We start from the raw sequence: 24,537 nt of genomic DNA, 5'->3' as shown, positions 1-24,537 counted from the left end.
CAAAAATGCAATAAGACAAGTCATATTAACCAAAAAATCCTGCCTACCAGTCTTCTTGTAGTGACATGGATCATTTGGAATTATCAAATAAAACACGGGAATGATACTCAAATGAGAGTAAATTGGATGTATATAAAATGAATTCAATTTCCATTCATTTAGCAGTGAGAATCTTTAAAGGAGAGAAAGTTGGAAAAATTATAGTCATGTTTTGAGTGAACACAATGAGACTGATTTCTTGTTTATAAACCAGCACTCATGTTTTGTTATGAATATATGACTGTACAGTTAATTTTTTATCTTAGAGGACAGTGTTTATTTAGTATTTTGTCATAAATTTTTGTCATTATCCTGAACAAAAGGGGTAAAGATCATGTGGCTTAAAAAAGTAAAAAAACCCACCCAAACAGCTCACTCTCCAAAAAAAAACCCCAAACTAGAACAAAAGTTCTGATGGAGAAAATCTCTCTCTATATTGGAGTAATATTTGGGGTAATTTATTCATGTTTGTCTGAGTATTTAATTTTGATGGTGGTATGGTAATTATTTTTATTGTGAATGAACTCAGAAGTGATCAAATTAGCAAATGAGTGCTTTTCTAAATCTTAATAATGAAAGATCAATAAGTGATTCTAAAATTACTTGTGACAGATCTCAGCAATTACAGAGGAATATAGTTTTCAATTCACTTGTGTATTTGAGAGCATTTATGTCAATGAGACTGATTATATGTTACGGCTGTGCAAAGAATTGATTTTTTAGCTTCTGAATTAAGCAGTAGAAATAATTTTTGAGAAACCAGTGTTGTGTGGTTGGTTTGATTTTGTTTTTTTGTTTTTTTCACTTTAGGTCCCAGAATGTTGAAAAAAAAATCATTTAGTTTGGTACTAAAGTATTTTGTAGCCTCCTATAAACAATTTTCTTGGAGCACAGGTAAGAAAAATCAAAGAAGATGAACCAGATCCAGACAAAGCTGCTGGAGAAAGCCACATCTTTCTTTCTCTTTGAGTGTTATAACATCCATCTGGACTGTACACCTTTGATTTAGTTTTAACTTCAGATTATAGGAATTAAAACTTAAATTTCTCTAATCTTAAATGCCAAGCTGTGAATAGTTTTAAAAAAGAACAATTCTAGCAGAAGTAAGAGAAGCCTCATCTCCTCTCTTCTCTTCATTATTGTCAGAATATCTATAGCTTCAGGAGAAAGTAATAATTTAACCTATGAAATAAAGTGTTTCAGATTCCTATCCTGGGTCAGAAAGAAAACAAACCAGAGGTCAGACAAGCATAACAAGTGGGATGTGGAGCATGTGAAAGCTGGAAAATTTATGGATAGGATATCCACATGTTGAGGATACTCCATTTTATATGAAAAATTATCACTGACTCAGAACAATAGCTTGATAAAATGGGGTTCAGAAAACCTTTCAAGAACCACTGTATTTAAAAACACCAATTAAATACAACACAGTTAAAGCTAAATATGCTCTCCCATTTCTGCTCTGTACCCTGAAGTTAGGATGCTAACCTAGGATCTATGAGAAAGCTGGGAATTTAATCATGGATTGCCATGTTTTGTATGAATGTCAGGAGCCCTAGATTAAACAGTCATAATGATAGTTCTTCATTTGTGTGTATGTAATGAAATTTTGAAAATTCTGGTAATGAGGACATTTGGCTTGCACTCACATAATTTTGAAGTGAAAATGCATTTTGTGGGAGAATTTATACTTTGTCAAATTATTATTTTCATAATCTCTACTCATGTCTCCTCATCTAACATCAGCCTTAGCTGCAGTCCTTCAATGGATGAGGATGGAGAAGAAATAAAAGATACCATTGGGAACACTTAGCACGACAAAGGTGTTTGATACGGAGTATGTTTGATTTTGCATCATGTTACTAAATTACTGCAATTACAGGGAAGGGAAGAAGAACAACTATTTCTAGTTTGTCAAATGCACTAAGTGTCAGACTTACAGAGTAAAAATGTTTGACTTAAAGAATTGAAAAGCATAAATGTGGATTCAGAAAAAGTTTAAGATACTGATGCATTGCAAATTTGGAATATGACTCTATGAGCAAGGGCAATTTGCAAACGCAGCAATTGCTCCCTCTATTCCTCTGCTTATGGAGTTCAATGACTTCTCTGGCTCTATTTGGACAGGTTTTGCTTTCTTTGTCATGTATCTCAGTATATTTCATAGGCTGAACAAAGGGACATCAGTCAGAATTACAACAGATCCTATTTCCTGCCATGTTATTACCTCCTTAATACAAAAGTCTTTCTCTCTGTTCACCTTCACATACATATACACTTACACAGAGAAAATTAAGAGTAGGTGAGTTTTCATAACCTGGTGGTTTAAATTGGTGGGTGAGATTAGAGCCTAGATTAAATCTAAATTAAGAAGAGGAAACAATAGGTAATTTTAACCTATTAGTGTTATAAGCTTGTTTTTGAAAAAAGGAGCATGAATTATATAAATTACATTTGTTTAAGCTAAAGTTACTTTTGATTATACAGTTTCAAAGTTTCTAGGCAAGTCATGAAAGTGTTTTACTGAGAACTTAATTTTTTTTGAGAGAATGTGCATGCACAGTGCTATCAGATATTTGTTTTCTGTAAATCTCAAAAATAGGATTTTAAAAGACATTTTTGGAGATCAAGTTCAATCTTCTGCTATTGCTGACTACGTTGTTACAATAATTTTTAAGATTTGGACATCTACATGAAAACATTTTTTTCTTCCCAGTTCCTCAATATTTTCTTTCCAAAGCTGCTCACTCCAGATGGATGCATTTTAAAGTTTCTCTCATAAGTGTTATGATCTCTTTCAGCTGAATTGGGATTCAGTATTAACCACATCCAAGGTTTCTGTTCACTCTCCTTACTCACATATTTATCTTTACCTTATTTTGACAATGTTTTAAAATTAAGCTCTGAATTACCTTTTCGAAGATATGTCTTCTTTTTTTTTTATTCAAACTTCAAGTTGCTCCCTGTAAGTATTGACCTATTAGCTATGTATTGTCTGAAGAAATGATAAAATTTCTTCATTCAAAGAACTCAGGATGTAAATTTATGAGTGAAATATTTTTCCTTCCCTGCACTATGTTGATAGATAAATCTGTCCATTAAGAAGTGCATTAATATAAGCATTTTCATCAATCTATGGAGTTTACCCTGGTTTTTAATTGAGGCTATTCACAGCAGTAGGCAGCCATTGATTTAACAATAGTCTTGGGATGACTCATGCACGGAACTATTTTTGAAACACACCATAAAAATTTTTCCAAAAGCCACGTAGTTATTCTCTCCAAAGCTGATAACCTTTTGCTGCATTTGCAGAGGCCAGGCAGATTCTCTTCCAGTACTTTTTGCTCCTTCAACTTCCTATGCAAACCAAGAATACAATTCTTAACTCCTTCAGCACTGAGTTCCCTATTCCCTGCAGCTATTCTAATTCAGATAGTCACCTTTATATTATTTTCACTGAGCAATGTCTTTTGCTAAGACTTTTAAGAGTGATTTTCTCTGATGCACATAGATTAAATTTTCAGTTCTATGCTTTCCATACCTGAAACTGATCAAAATATCTCAGAAGGTACACACTCTTTTGCTATTCTGAATCTGGAGATGTCTGTATATAATGAGCCCCTCTTTTTCTGTCTAAAGTTTTGTCGGAACATATATGATTGCAGAATTATTTTGTCTTGAAAACCACTGCCTTCTCTACATCTGAACTCCATTAGGTTTTAGACACCTAAAGTCTGTTTCCCAAAAGATCCAGTCTAGAAACTGCTTGTTGGACATTCTCATGAACTGGCAAGAGAGTGTTCAATCTATGACAAGACACAACTGCTTCCTTCAGAAACCGTTGCTCAAAAAAAGATGTGATTACTGTGGTGCATTCACTCATTACACTGCTTAGAGTTTGGGGCATCCTGGTGGAAGGTAATATATATATAGGTTTGATCATCTCTCCCTCAATTATTTATGCACATTACATTCAGTGTAGGATTAAAAGAATAATGCAAACAACAGTATTCACCCACTATGGAGCCTATCCAGAACTAACATTTCTAGCTGGGTTCTTTGGATATCACTGTCAGCCCCAACCTAAGCTATAGCCTTATTGGGAGGGAGTTTGCTTGAGATATGAAAGCTGTGGATTTAAGCTTGTTGAAGCTGAAGGGAAAGAAGTAATTCTCTGCAACGTATTTATATAATGAGCTACATTCTAAGAGTAGGTAGTATCAGACATGCTTTAAAAAAGTGGAGCCTTTCTGGACTGTTTATGTGCTTTGCCTAAGGAAAGAATTTAGTACCTCAGTCCAAAAGGCTTAGTGAAGTCTCTTTAGATTGAAAAAAAATAAAAAAGAAAACTGATTGGTCAAGCTCTTCCTATAAACTCTGTATCCCTCCAGACCTCCATACAGAGGATATGTGACCCATAAAATAGCTACTCCTTGACTATTTAGTGACTTTCTGTATCAGCAGTAGCATTGACCTGCATCTTCACCCTGCAACAACTGGTCATACCTGTATGTCTAACAGCCAGGGAACACTCTTCAGCTCTAAGGACAACTGACATAGACTGGCCACAGCCACATAATATTCTCAGCCAGGGGTCTGTGCCTGTGACAGTGTCCTTGGATCCAAAGATATAGTAATGACTTTTCCTTTTCTTTATTTTCAGTTAATATGTTTGAAACAATGAAAGAACGTTGAAGCCCAGAATGTTACAGGTTCTGAGACAGGACTTGTGGGTGTATTCAAGGTGGAAGACTCACTGGAATAGTGCTGGAGGTGGTAGTAGGTTAGTAGGAAATTGCAGAGTGGAGAGAGCTCTGGGTGGGGGAGTTGCCCTTGTTTCTTGCAATGCCAAGCGTTTTCCAGAAAAGTGTTAGATGGTAGAGGTGAAAACCATGCCAGAGGGTATGTTAATTATTAAGCAGTGTGAATGGCTTAGTTCAGGGTTTGAGCTTGGTCTCTAGTCCTGCTTTATTTAGCAGTGTAGACAAAGACAAATGAGATAAGGTTTTACTGCTGGGGTCATCTTCCCCTAATCCAAAAAATGTTCAAACATGAGCAGGTAAGGAGATAGAAGCAGATAACATCAGGCTGCTCTCAATAACAAGGATTGGGCAAAGGTAGCACAAAGTGCTTGGTTTTCTGCTTCACAGCTGAAGAAAACTGTTCTTTTACCCTCTAATACACATACACATTTAGTGGATTTTGTTAGAATGGGAATGTTGCAGGGACACCAGAGCAGAAATGGAAAGTATCAGAGGAAAACAGATCACAGTGGTGCAAAGCAGGAACTATGGATGTGTTATAAACCCAGAACTATGGCAATAAATAAAGAGGAATCCTAAAACAGGATTTTCATAAATGCAATGACACCTTCATCCTAGGCCCACAATAAATCTTTAGAAGGACTGTTGAGGTCACTTCTATGGTATTACATTTTTTTTCAAGTATTTGTTTTAAATAACAGTTCCAAATAATAAATATTTCTAGATATATGTCAATAGGACAGAAAGGCACCTTAAATTTTAAAATGGAACTGACACATCTTTGGACAACCCTGGTATCCGAATCTATTTATCTTAAAAATTATTAAAGTAGACGTCATCCTTTGAAACATCTTGGACAGTATGTCTATAAAGTACAATAAAAAAAGAAATACAAAAATCCGTTCAAAATATAAATAAGGAAATATGGCAGTTTATTTGATTCCCTATTGATTTTTATATTATCACTTTATTCTAAATGAGGATTTTGTTGCTTTCCGAATTATTCTTACCATTTCTATAATTTGTGAGTCTTTGGCTGAAAATTATTGCAGTCAATCCCTTAAGGGCAACAGCAATGATAGGAGATTTTGCAGCTGTCAGGTTTCTAGAACAAATAATGTGATACATAAACAAAAATAAAATACTTCTAATTATATTAATTGAAATTAATTATAATTATATTGCAATTCAATTGTAATAATATTTTTAAACTGCAGATCACTGTTGCTGCTTCTTGAAAAAATCTCTTTTAACGTAATTTTCCTCACAACACTCCATGCTGTTGAGTTTGTGATGTATTTATTTAAAGGAATTCTAAATCAGTTTTTAAAACATTACAGGTGATCATCAGTTACATGCTTGTACTATTTATTTCAATCAGACAAATATATTGCTGTGTCTACACCCTCAATGAGAGTTGCATTGACTGCAGTAGAAATGTAGATCTGTAAAGGGCTGATCTGGCAGGTCATTCTCCAAGCAGTGCCTTTGCCTTTCAGCTAAAGTGTGATTTTTGAGAGTTAGAGTGAGAGGTACTTCACAGAATAATGGCCTGAAGTGAAGAAGAGCTGATCAAGGCTTTTGTAATTGAAAAGGAACTCATCAGCCTGCTGGTTTTAGAATCTCTATAGTGGACATGGCTTTATGGTGTCTCTCTGAGAAATATTGTTTCTAATTTTTCAAGAGGATAAGCAAATCCGTCAGAAATGTTTGCTGAGAAATCAAGATCCCAAGTTGGGAAGAAGGGATAAGATATAACTTTAAAACACTTGATTGCTTTGATGATCCCCACACTATAACTCTCTCTTACTTCTGGCGGGAGCACTAGCCTGTTATTTTTTAGTGCATTGACAGCCATTTAAAGCTGCAAAGGTACTGAATCAAGTACATTATTTACCAGCAAAGATGACAGTGGGAAAAGCTTGAATGACAGCTCTATGCTTTGCATTACCATCTAAAGATGAAGATCTGAGAACAAATCTATCATAAGGGCTTCGTACCATAGGGACTTCCCTTTCAGAACAAAGGGCTGCAATCTCATCCTGATGAGCCTGAGAAATCCAGATCTTCTTCGTGAGTAGAGAAAAGATGCTGTACTACTTCTTCCAATGGCAGGTGACAAACACAAATCCCAATATACTTGACTTAAGTACAATGTGTGTATACTGTAAAGGCTTTTAAACTGTCTTGCTTAAAAAGATCTCTGGTCTGCTTAGATGAGGTGGTGATGATCAGCCTTAGCCACCCAACCAAGTAATTTAATAAGAGAGTGGATTTTGTCCAAATTCTACTTGCTGCTGTTTTGTGAGTTGCTTCTGGAGACTCTAAATCCTGAGGAGACTTAATTACTTAATTACTTAAAAGTTAATTTCCTCACCTATGTACAGTTCTCCACCTCATTCAACAGCAACAAATACTGGCCCTATATGACTATAAAAACATCTTTTCTTATATAAAAAATCCATCTTGGAACTAAACAATTTGCTGCCAAAGTTCTTTTTTTCTCTTGGGCTGATATTTTCAGATAGCACGTCAGATTGGCTTGTACTGTAATCAGGTACTCTCTACAGGTGGAATTATCTGACTGTGAAACTGGGAAAATCTTTTTCTGTCCTTGCATTTTAAAAGGCAGGGGACATGTTCAGATGAAGTAGATAACTATCATTGTGGATGAAGCAAGAAGGCCAAAATGCACTGACAAGGACTAGAAGGGGTTGCTATAAGCTTTGGTGATGAAATTTGCTTTGCATTAATCCACTTCATCAAGGAAAGAATACACTTCACACAACAGATTGATTCAAGGTGTTTGGGGCACTCTGTGAATCCCTCGTCAAGACAAGTGTGAATCATTTTTGTGAGAGAGAAAAATCAGATCAATAAAAAGGAAAGAGGCAGCTTAACATCAGAGAGATGTTTCTCTAAGTGTCAGAGAGCCACATTCAATGTTCTCCTCCTCCTGATTTAGAGCAGAAATTAAAACACTGCTGTCATTCTGTATTTAAGAATAGAAATCCCATTTTGAGAAACACCAATGAGGAGAAATTGTTCTAATGTGTAATTGTGTAAATAAGGCTAGTTATGCACTAGCTGTAGTTTATTTAAGTAACTGCCATATTTCCAAGTCACTGGGAATGAATATCTGAATGCACATATTTTCCATGATGACGTAAATGTTTCGTGCCTGATTTGCAGGCAGTTGTGGTGAGATTACTGGCATTTTTCCTGCTGATGTGTCTGGATTCTTGTAGCATTCTTTTGCTAGCTAATAAATCAGCTGAACTATCTATCACACATCACAGCTTTTTTTATGGTTTATGGTTATACCCAAGGAAAGCATTTCAATGGATGTCTCTCAGTAAATAAAGGAGTGGCCATCTGGACTTCAGAAATGTGAGGCAAAACTTTCAGGTTTTTTTCAGTAAGATAACTACATTCTACAAATAGACTTATCTTTCTCCTCAGAGATAATAAATTTACCATTATCTTCTAGAACTTCCTTATTTTGTAATTTAAATTTGAATTTCATCTTTAAGGAAAAAACATACAGGATTCATAACAGATGAACTGACACTTAATGACTAAATTTTGAAAACTGTAAACAGCAATTTATGTCCAAGAAGTGCTTGATTTTTCTGATTAATAAGTTAACAATATCTATTCCCACAGTTGTAATTTCTATCACTATAAGCTATATTAACAGAATGATTATATATTCTAAAAGTGGTGAATGTAAAGCTTCATGTTAAGCAATATATTTTATGGTACAGATTTTTATCAGTACATTTTCTAATATAGTAATGGAGCTTGGTAATCCTAAAAATAGCATTATGCCAGACGGAAAATTAAATAAATAAATAAATAAATAAATAACCAAGGGGCAGGTATTTGGATAGAAACAGCTATGAAATAATTGTTGACCTAGTATTGAATTTGAATAAAAAATTCAAAACCATTTTTTTTGTTTGTGAAGTATTTTCACACAATAAAAACTCACACTCCTAGGTGAATAAATATTAAAAAATGCAGATGAAATTCGACACTGATCATAGCACAGAAATGCACATAGAAAGCAAAAGAATCTTAGCTGTGGGTGCAATGATATGCATCAGTGCAACTGTTTCCATAAGAAAAGAGATCCTGGGAAATTTTGGTGGTTGGTTCCCTGACAATCTGAGTTTGATATAAAGCTAAGCAGGAAACATAAATGTACCAATGTGTGGAAGAGGTATGTCCAAATAGTAAATATTTTATTAATTTCTGAAAATACAAACACATAAAACTGTCCAAAAATGTAAAAAGCCTGGAGAAGAGTGTATGGAAAAATAAGAGGTAAAAAACTGCTTAGGACAAGTGGAAAATAAAATAAAGATTTTTGGGGTTTCAAGTTCTGATTGTTTCCCTTCAGATATATAATTTCCAGAGCATGTACTTGCCATGTTTCTTTATCAAAAGGACAAACAATTTAGTATATTCTGTGATGCTCTTTAGGATTGTATATATTTTGTCTAAATTAAGTGTTTGACAATTAGACAGTAAAGTCTTAGCTATCCACTTTAGCTATGCTATCTAATCACCAGGGAAAAATAGATGCTACAGAAAATTTCAGCTCACCTTAACAAGTGATCCAAAATTGCTCCAGTTAATTGCCCTTGAGGTGCCTAGTTGCTTAGAGGTGCCAAGACAGCTTAGAGTAAGGTGCTACTGCTATTTCTGCCATGTGTATTTCTGCCACCTCTTTGGTCTACAGCAGAGTCCTGAGGAAATCATCTGTAATGATGAAAGGTTGATCAAGTTTCACTTTACTTCTGAGATGGCTGACTTGTCACTGACTGTTGGCCATTATTTTATCATACAAACCTTTAACTGAGGAGAAATCAACGAAGTTATAGCTAGCAATTCATAAAAGCAAGGCCTGAAAAAGCCTCCAAACAATCAGCTGAGCATGCAAAACTACTTCTAGTGCGAACACTAGCAAGGAGAGAGTTTGCATATTGTATCCACTGCTCACCTCTCTGCAATGTATGCTTATTTCAAGGCTTCTACTCTTTCAAGAGGTGTTAGTAATTACAGAAGAAAACAAATTTTCTGTAGAGGATGAAGATTTGAATGGAACGGGAACACATGAAATACTAATAGTATCTGACAGGTCATGAGTTAGTGAAATAGTTTTTCAGTTTCCTTGCAAAGCATGGTGATTTTCCTACCCTTGAAAAAATCAGAGTGCTTAAATCTGACTGCAAAGAATGTTTGTGATGATTGTAATTAAAGTTCAAAGCAGTTGTAGACAAAATATTGCACTATATGTGTGCATAGGATTTTGCTACATGATTTCATCAGTTAAGGCTGTAGTATTTCCAGTTTTCATGTTACCTGAGAAATCCATTTCTAGCATAGTTATTCATGACACTGCTAACCCATTGTAAGCACATAAGATATGTCCTTCAGATACTGCATAACCTTCCTGTCAGTTTTGGGGATGATTTAATAAAATTGTTGTTGACTTTAGCATGCTTAATGGTCTGGAACATTTTTGTATTAACAATTTCCATATTCCTAATGAAAACACTGTGAGCTGTTTCACTGTCAGCTGTTTGCCAGTCATAAATATCACCTTCAACATTTAGACAGAAATGCATTTTTTTCTCCATGTGCCCTTATTACATGTTTTTGCTTCTTGCTATTCTTGCTATTCTTAGCTTAGCATTGAAGCTGATGTGAAATGAGGTGCACAAATATGCCTTTTATTGTATATTTTTGCACAAGACAGTAAGGTGGCAAACCTGAATCTTCTATGTTTAGTAGGACAAGTCCAACTTAAAAATGCAGGGGTTTGATCTGGTTCAGTGAAAGCAGTCATATATTAAAGGAGGAAAATAAAAGTATCAGGAGTCAGTGCAGATTTAGATATGGAAGACTATTCAGTAGAATTAATTAACATTATCCTTTTATTCTTAAGCTGTGAATGTAAGTTATTTTATTCCAGGCCATTATTATTATCTGTATCCAGCATGAACTGTGGAAAATGTACAGTGATTTGCATTTTTTAAAAGAAAAGTTATGTTTGTGTTAGAATTAGAAATATGAAATATGTGGTAATTTCACTCTTGGAGTGTCCCTTTTGTTATGGCAACTATTATATTTGGGTTTTATTAAGTACGCAAAATTATCTTTCATCTTAACAAATGTCTTCTACTTTTAATTTCCAATGAGACAAAATGCCTTCCACAGCAAATTTAGTTGTAAATTTTGTCAGTAGAAGCCTGCCCTATTTAACATTGTTCTTCTCTGAACTTCTCTGTTTTGGGGTTATTATAGAATGCTATTGTTTTGGGGTTTTTTGGATGACATTATTGGTACAGTGTCAGTACATAGGACATCAACTATGAGAGAAAGCAAAATGAGAAAATAAAAATGCTTTTCTCTTCTAAGAAGTTAGTGAACTGTCATGAATTAAGAACTCAACTTTTGGACATTAAGCAGAACAGAAGACAATCCTTCTGAGGAAACAGTTTATTGCCAAGTTCAAATCAATCAAAATAATTCAAAATAACATACATTGCAGATTTTTCCTTAGGAAAATGTTTTTCTTTTCCAAAGTGAGGTGTGTTCATATTCCATTTACCAATATTTTTTAAATTTTATTACCTCTTCTCTCAAATTAATTCCTAAAACATGAGACAACTGTACAAGCAGAAAATGTCTTTCTTCACATCTCCTGCTGCAATTAACTTTCCACATAGATGTAATAAGAGAGACTTCAGCTTTACCACGGTTCTTCACAGGAGTGAATTCTTGTTTCAGAACAGTTAATTTCCTTCTCTCCAGCAAGAATATTTAGTCATTTATATGAAGAGAAGCAACTGCATGGAGATATTGATATTTAGGAAAATCACCTGGCATGTACAAAGGGCAGGTGAGTTCAGAAAACTCTCCACATTTTCAATAAATATCAGACATATTCTTTAATCAATGATCCCTTTCAGGCTGGTTATCCACAACCTCCCAAAGCTCAATGCTTTGTCAAGAGGCCATTGCATGGCTGGATGGCATATCTTGTGCTGTGTTTCTCCATCTTATAAGTTCAGGGTAGTTAAACCTTTTCTAGGATCTTTACAACTGAATTTTCTTAAACTTTTATTATTATTAGGCATTTCTCTGAATATCTGTCATTCCCACTTATTTTTCAAGCATTTCTTTTCGTGCCCATATAACCTATGAATGACCACCATACTTCAAATTCCTATAATGCAAATTGGCCTAACATTCCCATTAGAAAAACAAACTGAACCACACCAGTTTTCTCCCAGGTCCTATGTTAAACAGATAATTACCCATACAAATTGAATTCTAATAATTTCTTTCTGTCCTTGACAGATTGCTCCAACCTTACATCATAATGAAAGACATGTGTTTCACAAGCATGGCCATGAATAAAAGCTGGTTCATAGATGTTCTCTTCTCCTTCCAAGGAAAAGGACATGCAAAGGAGCTGCATAATTTGCAATGCCTTTCTTCAGAAGGGAGTTTACAGCTCTGATCTTGAGTTAAACAGACAGTTAAACAGCTGAAAGACATGAAGTCCAAAGCTCTGCATGTCACCTTGGGGTGTGTCTATGTGTGTGTGCATGGAGGGGGCTGTTCCTGTTACAAAAGAATGGTGCCTACTTTGAAAACCCTTGTTTCTGTCACATATTTCCTAAATTGGACAAAGAGGTAGTTTCAGTAAGAAATTATGGGCGACTTTAAAATATTCAGTTCTCTAGCTTTTGAGAAAACTACAGGATCAATTCAACATTTTTTCCTCTGTTTTTCTGAAAATTATTATTAGCAAAATTGAAAGTGAAAAATGAGTCTGAACAAATAAGGTCAGACTTGCTCCTAAATATAATTTGCTCTTAGCATGCTGGTATTACAGTTATGTCTATTATGACATTTCTATGAATAAATAGTTCATATTATAAGAAGACCTATTTCCATTCCAAGTGATGCTTTTTCATTTTTTTCCCTAAAAATATTCAACCAGAATGTGATTTACAAGTATTACCTAGTGTTATGTTGCAGGGTCTTATTTTCTGTTAGATACTTACATACACACATTCATACATATATAAGCATATACGTACATAGTCATATATATTTTTATAGAGTTTTGAATCTGCCAGTTTGAATTTTGAAATCATTTAACTGCTGCAAACAGAGCAAGAAATTCTTGTTGCACCGATAAAGACTCAATATACAAACTTATGATGATTATAAGAACATTCAAAAAATTAAGTTACAGTGACAAGGCCCCCTTTGCAATGTCACTTTATATACTTCTTCAGTTTTTCACAATCTCACCTTGCTATGAAAATGCTGTCAAATAAATGAATGCAGTATGTTTTTAGGTAACCCTGGAATCACTATGTGTAGAGCTCAGAAGCAGACCAAAGGAGAAATATAGAAGTAAAAGAGAAAGGAAATCCTTATGTTTCTTCCACATATGAAACTCTAGGAAGCATATGCTTGAATGAGTAAGAAAATCAAGCTGCAGTGATTAGACATCAATGTTATTTTAGCACAGCTACTGCAGCTGAACAGGATTGCTGTAAATCGACAAGGCAGTCAACCACCTTAAGCATGCAGGTATAATTGCAAAGGATAAACTGTGACACATGGAATATTCAGCCTTTTCCCATCATGAAAGTCATTCTTCTGTTTTCCAGTTCTGGATGGTGAATGCCATATTCTTGTAGAGATTAAATGGAATTACAAAATTTCTAAGCAACTGGGTTTTTTGTCTACCTGCTGTGATAGAGAAATACATACATTCCTCTAAAAAGGTTTGGTGACTTTTTCTTTCATAGGAAAACATTGCATTTGACAGGATAAACATTATATGTTCACAAAGTTGAATAAATATTTTACAGGGGAAATACTGAATCAGTTTTCCATTGAGATGGTCTGGGATACTTGGAAGACATTTACATTTAGCATCTTCTCTCTCTAGTCAGTGGAAGGGATTATACTAGTGTCAATTTACTGCTGATCAAGCTGTATTCTTTGACAGAACTCCATATACTCTATTAAGAATGTAAGAACAGAGAAAAAAGGTGGCTCCAGAGAAACATGTTTTAGAATTTGAACTTTTGCTTTGTGGTTTTGTTTTTCTGGTTTTTAGTGGGTTGTTTGTTGAGGTTTTTTCCCTCCCAGAAATTCCTTAGCAATAGAAAGAGTAACTCTGATGCTAATGAGGACTTCTACACCACAATATAGTGGTGTCAGAGTGCCTTTTTCCATCATGAGTTTCCTAGGGGACCAGTATGAAATTAACCTAGTTAGCAGTCACAGCCAGTGCATATCAGGCTCCCCTAAAATTCCCTTTTCAATTAAAGCAGCCTCATCTGTTGGCAATATCACTGTGTTCCATAGGAGATACAGAAGCCAAACGCATTGAGAATTTTTTTGTTGATGTAATTTTTGTCAAAATATTTTTACTGTTGTTATTATCTATCATAATTGAAGACTGGGACATCTTTCAAGTAGCAAAGTATTCTGTACCATCTCTCATTCTCTATGCATTTTATGACAATAATTAAAAATTAAGAATTATATCAAGAGTTTGACATAAAATGAATTCTTTAATTCCTTTTTTTGTTCTTAATTTCTGCCCTCAGGCAAAGGAAAATAATACAGTTCGACACTGAGTTTTCCGCTGGATTATTGCTGAATCCTTTTAAAGTATAAGAAAGATGTTAGGGCTCAGAAGGGTTCTGCAAATATTTTCTATGTAGATATCATAGTGTAACATATTTTGATATACCATCTTATTTAAATTCCAGTCTGGGTAACCAGATTCAGAATTACAAATTTCTCTGTGTTTCAACTGAGAATTTCAAGGCTGTCTGTGAGGTGAAGTGTGGGTCTCTGGCTAGCAGTACTAGAGACTACAGGGACTTCATTAGATACAGTATCTGTAGAAAAACAGGCAGGTTTATAGATGGTATCTAGAGGAATGGCACAACAGGGAAAGATTTGGGTTATGCAATGATCAAGGCCGTCAGGATTAGCAGGATAACAGGGTGCAAGGAGAAATGCAGTTTGCTGGGTTTTTTCTCAATTGAAGAACTCTTTCAAGAGACTCGAAGTATTGCAATAAGTCATTCATGATTTAACATTTACAATCAACAGCCTAACCTGAGGCAAAAGAGCAAATCAGAAAACAGGATTGTCCAAAATGTGGACATCATAGTAATTGAGGGAAGTGGCCAAGGGTTTTGATCTTTTGAACATCGTACTTACAGCTCAAATATGTTTCTTGATCCTGGGTGGTAGAACTTGGATTAATAGAAATTAAATATTGATGGCATCTCAGCCATTATATTCCAACTTTATAAATTGAGGGGAAATGTTGTTAAAGTTTATGATTTGGCAATTTTTAATTCACAGTTGAATATTCTGCCTAAAAAAAAGTGTGGGGAATAAAAAAGTTAAATTTGAGAGCTTTCGAAATGCATCTAAAAGCATTACATCGTGTTGCTTGGGGCCACTCTTATAGAGACACATTTCTGGGTTAAGCAGGGAAAAGTGTGATTAATTTCCTGAGACAGTGTGAAAGTTGTTGCAATGGTCAGTTTGTGTAAGCACAGTTTGCATCATTCCCTAACTATGGCTTGGTCCAAGCTGAATTTCATAAGTATGAATTTTGGATTAGTTTTGGTTGAAGGTTTTGAAAACTAATCTCTTGTTTACTTGATAATACAGTTGACATTAAAAAGACTGAAAGCACCCTGAACACAGTACAAGAGGCTAGGCTGAAAAGATAGGAACGAGAGAGAGACTGGCCAAAGGTTGCATGTGGATTTGAGTGGCAAGTGTAATAGAAGATTCAGGGGTTTGTCAGGTCAGTGCTTTTGGCAACCTGAGGCTTACTTACCCATTCAGTCTTGTACTGCCTGCAGCTTGTTAATCACTTGTAGTTCCTGTACATCAGAATTTTTCATAAACCTCTATGGAAAAAAACCCCATGGTGGATAAATAGAAGCATTGGGAATAAAGCAAGGATATTTGCCAAGCTTATTTTTGTATTTTTCCCTGGGTCCTTTGCACAGTTCAATGATTAGAGGCATAATTCATCTGATATTTTAGGAGAAACTTAGTACACTATTTTGCTTTTTTATTTTTATTTTTCTGTTTTTACATCTAAATGTGGTCAGACATGACTGATGACCCATTTTCTAGGATCACTAGAAATATGCCATAAAGCAAACATAAATATGCTTTGTCCCATGAAGATGCTTTGATAGATTTATGTGCATGATGTGATATCATGCAAGGATATCCAAATGTGTTTTGAGAGACCTAGCTTGCTTACTTGCTTGCCTAAGCATTGTTTAACTCATACTAATATATCATTTTCCTTAGATCATTGGACTTTCTCCTGCTTTGCATGTCAGTGCATCAGCCATCAAAGTACAAGTTTCCACATATTATATTCAGTTACATTTTGACAAAAAAATTCAGGTGGGGACATTGTAGCACTGAGGGTCACATTTTAGAAAAATAATGTTTTACAAGGGTCTCAGGTAGTATTTTTCTGACTATTTTTGCAGATTTTGACTTATGCAAAAAATGTGCTTACAATACCTTAAAAATTAAAAGCTGACCCCTGAAACAAACTGACAAGAGCTGATGCCAAGACAGATGATCTAGATGACAAGACTTTAAAATATTTCCAAGAGTTTTCTGCTATAATATCTGCATCAGAGACCCCCTGACTTCAAGCAAAAATAACATCCTACAAATGGGATCTTTTCTTTTGGACAAATTGTGAAATCCCATGGTTTTTCTATCTGATATTCTTAGTGCAAAAGATAGGTTACTCCTATCTGGGAATTTGGATAGAGGTTATGTATTGTAAGTTAATATTTTTGCATATTTTCCCTGAAACTGTTAAATAATGTCTATATCATCTATGCCACAGGAATAAAGGTGATTTCTGTCACACGCCCCTTCTAGTACTATTCAAATTTCCCATTACTGGACATCAATATCTTTTAAGTATGCAGTAAGATAAGTAATCTTACTCATATAAAATGAACATAAATTATTATGGAATTTATAATGATTGTATTGGGTAAAGACTAAAAATCTAAATCTGCTCCCATTTCTGCTCATAGGTTTACACAGCACTCTGCCCCATCTTCCTCTCTTCATAAAGTTAAAACAACAATCTATTTTCATTATAAAGTTGCGGTGAGATTTCCTAATATGAAGCTTTGTCTGAATGATGGAAAGAACTGCAAGTTACCTAACCATATTTCTGTTGCAGATGCATTTATATGCGAGTGCAACTTCAATTTTTATTAAATAGGTGCCATGTTTGACTTTTAAAAAGACACTTAATTCAATGCAGACATTCTCTGACAAAAGAAAGTGTTTCATTAAATCTGAGTTAAGGCTGCCCGTGTGTTTGTGCCCTACTTAAGAATGTGACATTTTAAAATCAGACAATTCTGAATTTTAGGACATGGAATTGTTAATCTGCCACCTTTGAGCAATGTCTTTAAAAGTCCACAATATACAGATTCTCACTTTGTCATTGGCAACAAGGTCGTGTTTGAGAGCAAACAGAATAATATCTAACACTTTGTTCTACCTTTTCAAAGGTAAAGGTGTGGCTAAATAAACTGCAGTGGGTTGAAGGTACCCCCAACAGCTGTAACAGTGGGTTACAACTAGGAAGTAACCCCAAATAGGCAATGTTTTACAATCCCATTATATATTTCCACAAATTAAATCCATTTTTCTGGAGAATTTTCACTTATTTTCAGAGCACTGAAAGATCTACATCAAGAGATGGCTTGAATTTCTTTGCACTGATATTGGATTAAGACACATATGCATATCTCTTTCCTTGAATAAACCCAGTACAGGCTCAGTTCCAGATCTCCTTACACTGCCAAGCTTCTCCAACTAATCCCTTCACTGTTCAATATCACTGCACTTAGCACAGTGAATCCAGCTGAAATTCATGTGGGTTTTTGCCAGCAAGGGAGGAAGAGTGCAGCCAATATTTCACTTTCATATTTTAGCATTCTTTTTCTAGATATTCACAAATTTAAGCTACATATGCACCAACACTTTTTTTCCTGGCTTTCAGATACCTGAAAGTCACTGGGCTAAACATTCTGGAAAAGAACATGACTGTACTGATATTTTAGATCCTGGTAAAAGACATTTTTGTCAGACATTTGTTATGTACCACACGCTTTAGATCCAAACAAACACGATTTTACCACATGCCAAGGTAAGTTGCCAAGAAATGTTTAACACAGAGTGTGGAAAAACAGGGAGGGGGATTATGTAGCTGTTAGCAGCTGCTGTAAATTCTTGAGGTCATGTAAAAAGTTTGTGGAATAGAGAAAAGTAAAAAGAATGCACGAAATTTAGCAAAAAAGTAAGGTAAGGTCAGAAGATGTTTTCTTGGTTTAAAGCCCTGGAGCTGGGATCTGAGGTAGATGACAGACACAAAGGGTTTCTCTGTAGTGCTTGCTGCTGGCAGTGATTATAGGTGTCCTGGGACTAAGCAATAGGAAACAGAGACATTGTGAATACCAGAGGGAACAAGATCAAGAACAGAATCTGCAAGAATTGCAGCAGACAGTTTAGCCCAAAAATAAAATATAGTTTAATGGATTTCTTTTGAACTTGGGGATGTCTGGGGCATTGTTTTGTATAGGAAAAGAGAATAGCTTTGTTCTCTGTTTGTCCTAGGACAGAAGTCTGGGACTTGGGAGAGAAAAATATTGCCAAACCACCAGCCAGCCAGCAAAATATGAAAAGAGACTATGATAACTCATCGAGGATCCAGTGAAGCCTGTGGAAGCAAAATCAGAATAAATGTTAGAGAAAATGCATCATTCATCTCTGGAGCAGCTACACTCATGCAATGACATTGTACAAGAGATGATTACTGATGAGGTGATAAAAGGCAGTAGGGAGCCATGAATAAATATATCCAAGGAAAGTCACAAACACATGATTCATCAAAAAGGGGTATCTTTAGAAACGTTTCACTGTTCAAACTGTTATGCAAGGTTTCCTTTAGGAAAAAATTTTGAAGCATGAAATTAAATCAGTCCCTTGTTTCTTTCTCTTAATAATGCTCTAATTTTTACCTTGGAAAGAGACTTCATAGTGAAAACAAACAAAAAAAAATCCAAACCAAAATCAAGCTATTAAAAAAAAAAATCAAGTATGACTTTGTTAAAGTTTTCAGACCTTATAACATTATGAAAGTGAAATGCCAGATTGCTACACAGTTTAGATCATGAGGTACAAGGTAGGTGTGTTCATGTTGCAGGATAATTACAAATAAACCTTCATTTCTACCTACAGGAACAGCTACTGAAATTGCAAAACTATAATTAACAATAACTAATAAATAATAAAGATAAATAGTTAAGAATAGCTCTAGCTGTTAAAATTTTTGGCTGTAAGGAGGAGAGGAAAAAAGAGAAAATCAAAGGAGAAAACAAAAAATGCAGATGTTAAGACATTAATTTGACTGCATACAAAGCCTTCAGAGTTCTAGGTCTTACCCAACAACATCCTAAATAACATTTTGTCCCAACAGGGTTTCAGAAGTGCATAGTGGACAATAGTGTGAACTTGAAAAAGTAATAAAATCTACCAATATCAGGTTTTTCAATATTGCCTTTATTGCTGTCACACAGAGACTGCATGTGAATACAATATTTCTACATCTGTTGTTAGGGAGCTGACTCTAGAGCTAGATTGGTGTTATCAGTATTTAACTGTGATTGGAAAAGTGGTGCTACACAGGAAAATTATTACCAGCTCCCAGTGTCTGGGGTGCTCAGGATTTCTGGGGAGTGCCATAATTTCAGATCTGGATAATACTACATATATATCACAATATGTAGTCCACTATCCCTGATGAACCTATGAATTTTGCATCCTCAACAACTTATGTCTTTGGAATAAAGTTTTTATAACATAGTCTATGTGTTTATCCTTTCTCATGTAAAATATGCTTCCCATACTATAATTCATTATTTAGTAGGATGTTATCAACATCAGTATTTAAGACTTTCTTCACTCATAAGAGAAAGATGTCAGATTAATCCTAATATTGAGATCTTTTTTGTCTTAAAGAATGGTTACTCATCAAATGTATTTTACCCAATATAATTTTTTTTCTTGTTTGCAACATCACCTCTCATCTAAATTCTGTGTTAAGCAAAAGCACACTCAGAACAATATGCATACCCTAAAATTGTAAACTCCTGAGTTCACAGAATCCACTTGCTAATGTACTAATCCTTTGGGCTTGTATTTTGTGTTGCATATTAAGCTTGAATTTTTATTTTTTCTCTACTTTCTTTAAATCTGAGACAACTCCTTAGTAACATTTTTCAGTATTGATAATAAAGAAAAATCTGTTCTGTTTATTTTTAGATACCATGGACACGTTCAAAGTTTCTTATCAGAATAAATAATATTTGAATTCACGTTGCTTATATTATCTTTAGCTATTGTTCAATTTAGAAAGTTCAGCCAGTGCTTCAGCTTCATTGAAGTATACAACTGATACAACTTACTATACAGTCATTAATAAATAATTTTCCTAACCATTAGCAAGCATGAACAGAAGGATAGGGGTTTTGACATCATACATTTTATGGAACATTTCTGTCTTAGGTTCTAAATAATGTATACAGCTGCTTAAAAAATGTTCAGTTTTTTTCCCATTAAGGTCTTTGTTTACGTTGCATATGTATTACAATAGCACCTACAAAGAAAAAGAACATAATAGTAAAACTACTGAGTACTCTTAAACTCTGAAATAGTACATTTTATTTCTTTAAAGAGAAAACCAAAATGAAACTAAAACTCAGCAGAATTAAAATTTTATTGGTTGTAATTTAAAAATCTTTTAATGATGACAAGTATTTTTTATTATTCATGTCAAAGAAAGAACCCTTAAAGTCTTAAATCATGGAAGAAAAAACAGAAACTAAAATCCAGCAACCTGCTGAGTTTAGATTACTTTCGATGATTACCCACAGACTAGCAGTCTTCAGAATTGAGGGTATCATCATGGACAATAGGGTGATAACAGCCGCTAAAATAAAATGGATCATGGCTGTATAGGGATTTGTAAATAATCAAGAGTACTATAAAGAGAGTTAGTCTCAGCAAACTGAGACTCATTGCTGGCACCTCCAGAGAAGGCATGAATGCCAAGAGAATGTGCAAATTGCTCTTTTGAATAAGCTTTTCCTTGTGTAGCGTAGGAATTATTTCTAGAGCTTATCAAAGATTAGGTGATCCATTTGGTCTGGTTGTGCATCATGTGTGATCAGAATCAAATAATCAGAATAAAATGGAACCAGCAGTGCATTAAAGCAGGGAATAGAAAGCCCATCCTATGTGGTGAATCTAATTTAGTTGTTCTGAGCACTGAAGGCTTTCTCCTGAAAAGCCCTTTCAGGAAATGAAGGACTTGACAAAGTCAGGGATCTATGGCTTAGAACTCATCTACATTAGTGCAAACATTAATCAAGATATGCTACACCATTGTGAAACTGAGCTTGCATACACTGTACACTGTTGTTCAGTCAACCTCTACATATTGATGAACTCAAACTGGTCAGGCAACAGCTCTATAAAAAGCAAAGATCTTTAGGAAATACCATCTTGTCAGTAATCACACAATTTCAGAATATTAATTATAAGATTAATTATCATTAATAAGAAAGGAACACACCCTTTTTCAAAGGAATTCAGAGGGTTTAAAATTTAATATATCTCTGTATCCCCCACTCTTTCTCACTCTTTTCTCACATATGAGTACAACTATTTCTCTTCTGGGCAAGCAGCTGTGAGGGGAAGAGAGAAACATGGGCTCCACTGACTTTTCTCACACACTTTTTTTTGTGCCTTGAAAGAAAAAACCCAATGTGTGTTCTGGATTCTAATTCCTTATCTACATAGTGGTTTGTGCATGTATACTAATTCACTCAAATTTTCTAGCTATTTCAGCTATTCCAGTCTGGTGAGGGGCCACAATGGATAACTCATTCACAGAATTCTGGATTGATAGGTACTCACTGGGGTCATCAAAGATAAACCCCTGGCCGTGCACAGGACCACTGAAGAGTCACATCATATGCCCAAGAGTGTTGTCCAGATGTTTCTTGAAGAGATTAAAGCACTCCCTTAGTGCTTTAATCTCTTCCCTGGGGAGCCTCTTCCAGTGCCCAACCACACTCTGGGTGAAGAGCCTTTCTCTAATACCTAATCTGACTGCCCCTCCCATCCCTAGCCCTCTACTCAACACAGCTTCAAGCATGTCCTTTGGATCCTGTCACTGGTCAGCAGAGACAAGATTAGCAGTATTTAATCCTCCTTGAGAGGGATGTTCATGACTACAACGTAAATTAATCTCCAGGGGTCTGAAGAAGCAAATGTGGAATGCCAGAAGTGAAGATGCAAGAGAAGATGTCAGAAACATCTTCTTCTGTACATCTTCTTCTGTCAGAAGTGAAGGTGGAGCAAAAATGAAGACTTCATAATGAAAAATAAAAGAAATAGACAAATGGGTTTTATTAACTATTATCATGTAAAGATATCTTTTAGACTCAATATCTTTGTCCACTCAGGGCAGTTTACTGTGCTTCTTGTCTCTGCACTGCTCTTCAAGGTAACTTTACTTGTATTTTAACTAAATCAAATAAGTAACAGGCATCTTAAACATCTAAGACAGCACACAATCACTTTATTTAATCTTTTAGTGTTTGAAATACCTTTTTTTTTTCAAAATTCCTTGAGACATTCCAGGCTTGTCTTCTCATTTATTACGGACTGACTGTTACTGCTGAAGAGAGCCTTTTGAAGACTTTAAAGCTGGTCACTCAAAAATTTGATGAATGTCTGTTCTGTTTGTCTGTTTAACTTTATTTAGATCATATGTGGATTTTGTGTTAGTGTTTAATGATAACATTGCTCTCCAATTTTCTACCTTCCCAGTAAAAACAACATGCTGTGCAAAGCCTCCAGTATATACTGATGTACTGATAAAGTGATAATTTAAATATTAAGTAAATGGAGGGAGAAACACACCTGCAGAAAAGGTCTAGTTTACTGAGGGTGGGGTCTGATATCGTAGATAAGCTTATCTAACTCCTATTTCCTGATCTGAGACTGTATGTCCCATCTGCATCATGGTGCTGCCTTATTGGCTTTTTGTTTGTTTTATTGATTGTTTTTTAAGCCCAACTGCTCATGGAATTAATGTTTGAGAAAGGTTTTTATATTTCTCTGGGTTAGATTACTTTTTTCCCTGCTATTTTTATCATTAAATAGGACCTCAAAAACTGCAGAGTTAGCAGAAGATATGCAGCAGAACTGGGAGTTACACGCTGGAAGCTATGAAATCAGTTTCACTTCAGACAAACTTTGAATTTTCATTTATTTTTTGGGGTTTTTTCTCTCTCAAACACAGAACATTTAGCATTCCCAGAGGAGGGTTCAGTCTTAAACTAGATATCTACATCCTGTTGTAAGGAGGTAAGGAAAAATAGGGAATAGGAGTAGGAAATAATAAGAAACGTCCATTGTTTAGATTCACTTGATGTTTAATCCATCTAAGGAAATAATTACTGATGCTCATATGAGATGAAACACAGGATGTATGACCTTTATAACAGATTCTAAGATTTCCTGAGTGAATAGGTCTTTCAACCCTTTTCTTAAAATTGAGCCATTCTCATTATGCCTGTGGACATAAAAAAGAGAAAGTCAGTCTGTAGTGTATTATTTGGATACTCATCTGGGAGTGAGTGACATGATTCTAATTCCTCCTATTAAGCATGATAGGCAACTGGAGTTCAGCTGAGATGCACTTAAGCTCTTACAGAATCACAGAATAAGCTGACTACGAAGGGACCAGCAAGGATCTAGTCCACCTCCTGGCCCTGCACAGCAGCATCGCCAAGAGGTTAGTCGGGGAATGCACCACCTACCTACGAGGCAGTGAAATGCTCCTGTTCTGCACAGAAGGAGCAGCAGCAGGGGAAAACAGCAGATTTACAGACAGAGAGTACTCCAGACAGCTACATCTCCAAAATGGAACATTACATTGAGCATACATAGATACTGGAAAGCAACCTGTTGTTCTGTATGTAGGCACAGCAAGAAATGTGAAGAGTAACCCTGGTCTTGAACAACATGCAAAGGTTCAGACTGGGAACCTGGAGAATCATTCCCACTTTGGGTGATTTTAGCTAGATGTGAAGATAAATCAGATCTTAATAAGACAGATTTCACAGTTATTTGGGAACATGAAATACGGAGGCAAACAGATCAGGCATGTATGTTTTGGTTGTGGTTTTATGTGATGGGGGGGTGTTTCGGATTTTTTTCTGCGTTTTTTTTTGAAAACCCCCTATACTGTAGGACAAAAATCCTGAGATAAAAATATCTTTCCAAGATATCATTAATAAAAGAGGCAATATATCAGCAGATTATGAAACAGAGAAGAGAACCTAATTTTCGTGGAATGCATTTAATAAAAATAGTCCTGCTATGTTCAAAAGAAATCTCTCAATGATAATTTAGGTAGATCAGTGACATTTAGTATTCTAGGAAGTTCTGTAGTTTGATTTCTCTGGGAGGAGATGGTCACAAAGAATTTGTTCAACTATGGTAAAAAAAAACCATCCCC

At 35.1% G+C, this 24,537-nt stretch overlaps 1 protein-coding gene across 5 annotated transcripts in view; it reads left to right on the top strand.

Annotated features, from left to right (window-relative positions):
• Positions 1 to 20,320, top strand: part of LOC146443400 (uncharacterized) — a 32,730-nt gene extending 12,410 nt beyond the window's left edge. The window contains exons 4-6 of one of the 5 annotated variants that reach the window (XM_085044006.1): positions 4,706 to 4,825; positions 11,631 to 11,718; positions 12,180 to 20,320. The gene's annotated coding sequence lies outside the window, so the exon portion shown is untranslated. Of the gene's footprint in view, positions 1 to 849; positions 934 to 4,705; positions 4,826 to 11,630 lie in introns of all 5 variants that reach the window. The other 4 variants (XM_085044020.1, XM_085044038.1, XM_085044013.1 and 1 more) reach the window with 4 other exon arrangements.
• Positions 20,321 to 24,537: the final 4,217 nt, after the last annotated feature.

The sequence above is a fragment of the Lichenostomus cassidix genome, chromosome 1Aa (assembly GCF_008360975.1).
Source record: "Lichenostomus cassidix isolate B80296 chromosome 1Aa, HeHo_3.0, whole genome shotgun sequence".
Lineage (NCBI taxonomy): Eukaryota > Metazoa > Chordata > Aves > Passeriformes > Meliphagidae > Lichenostomus > Lichenostomus cassidix.
Note: the sequence above shows the minus strand (reverse complement) of the source record. Positions and strands in the feature narration are given on the sequence as shown.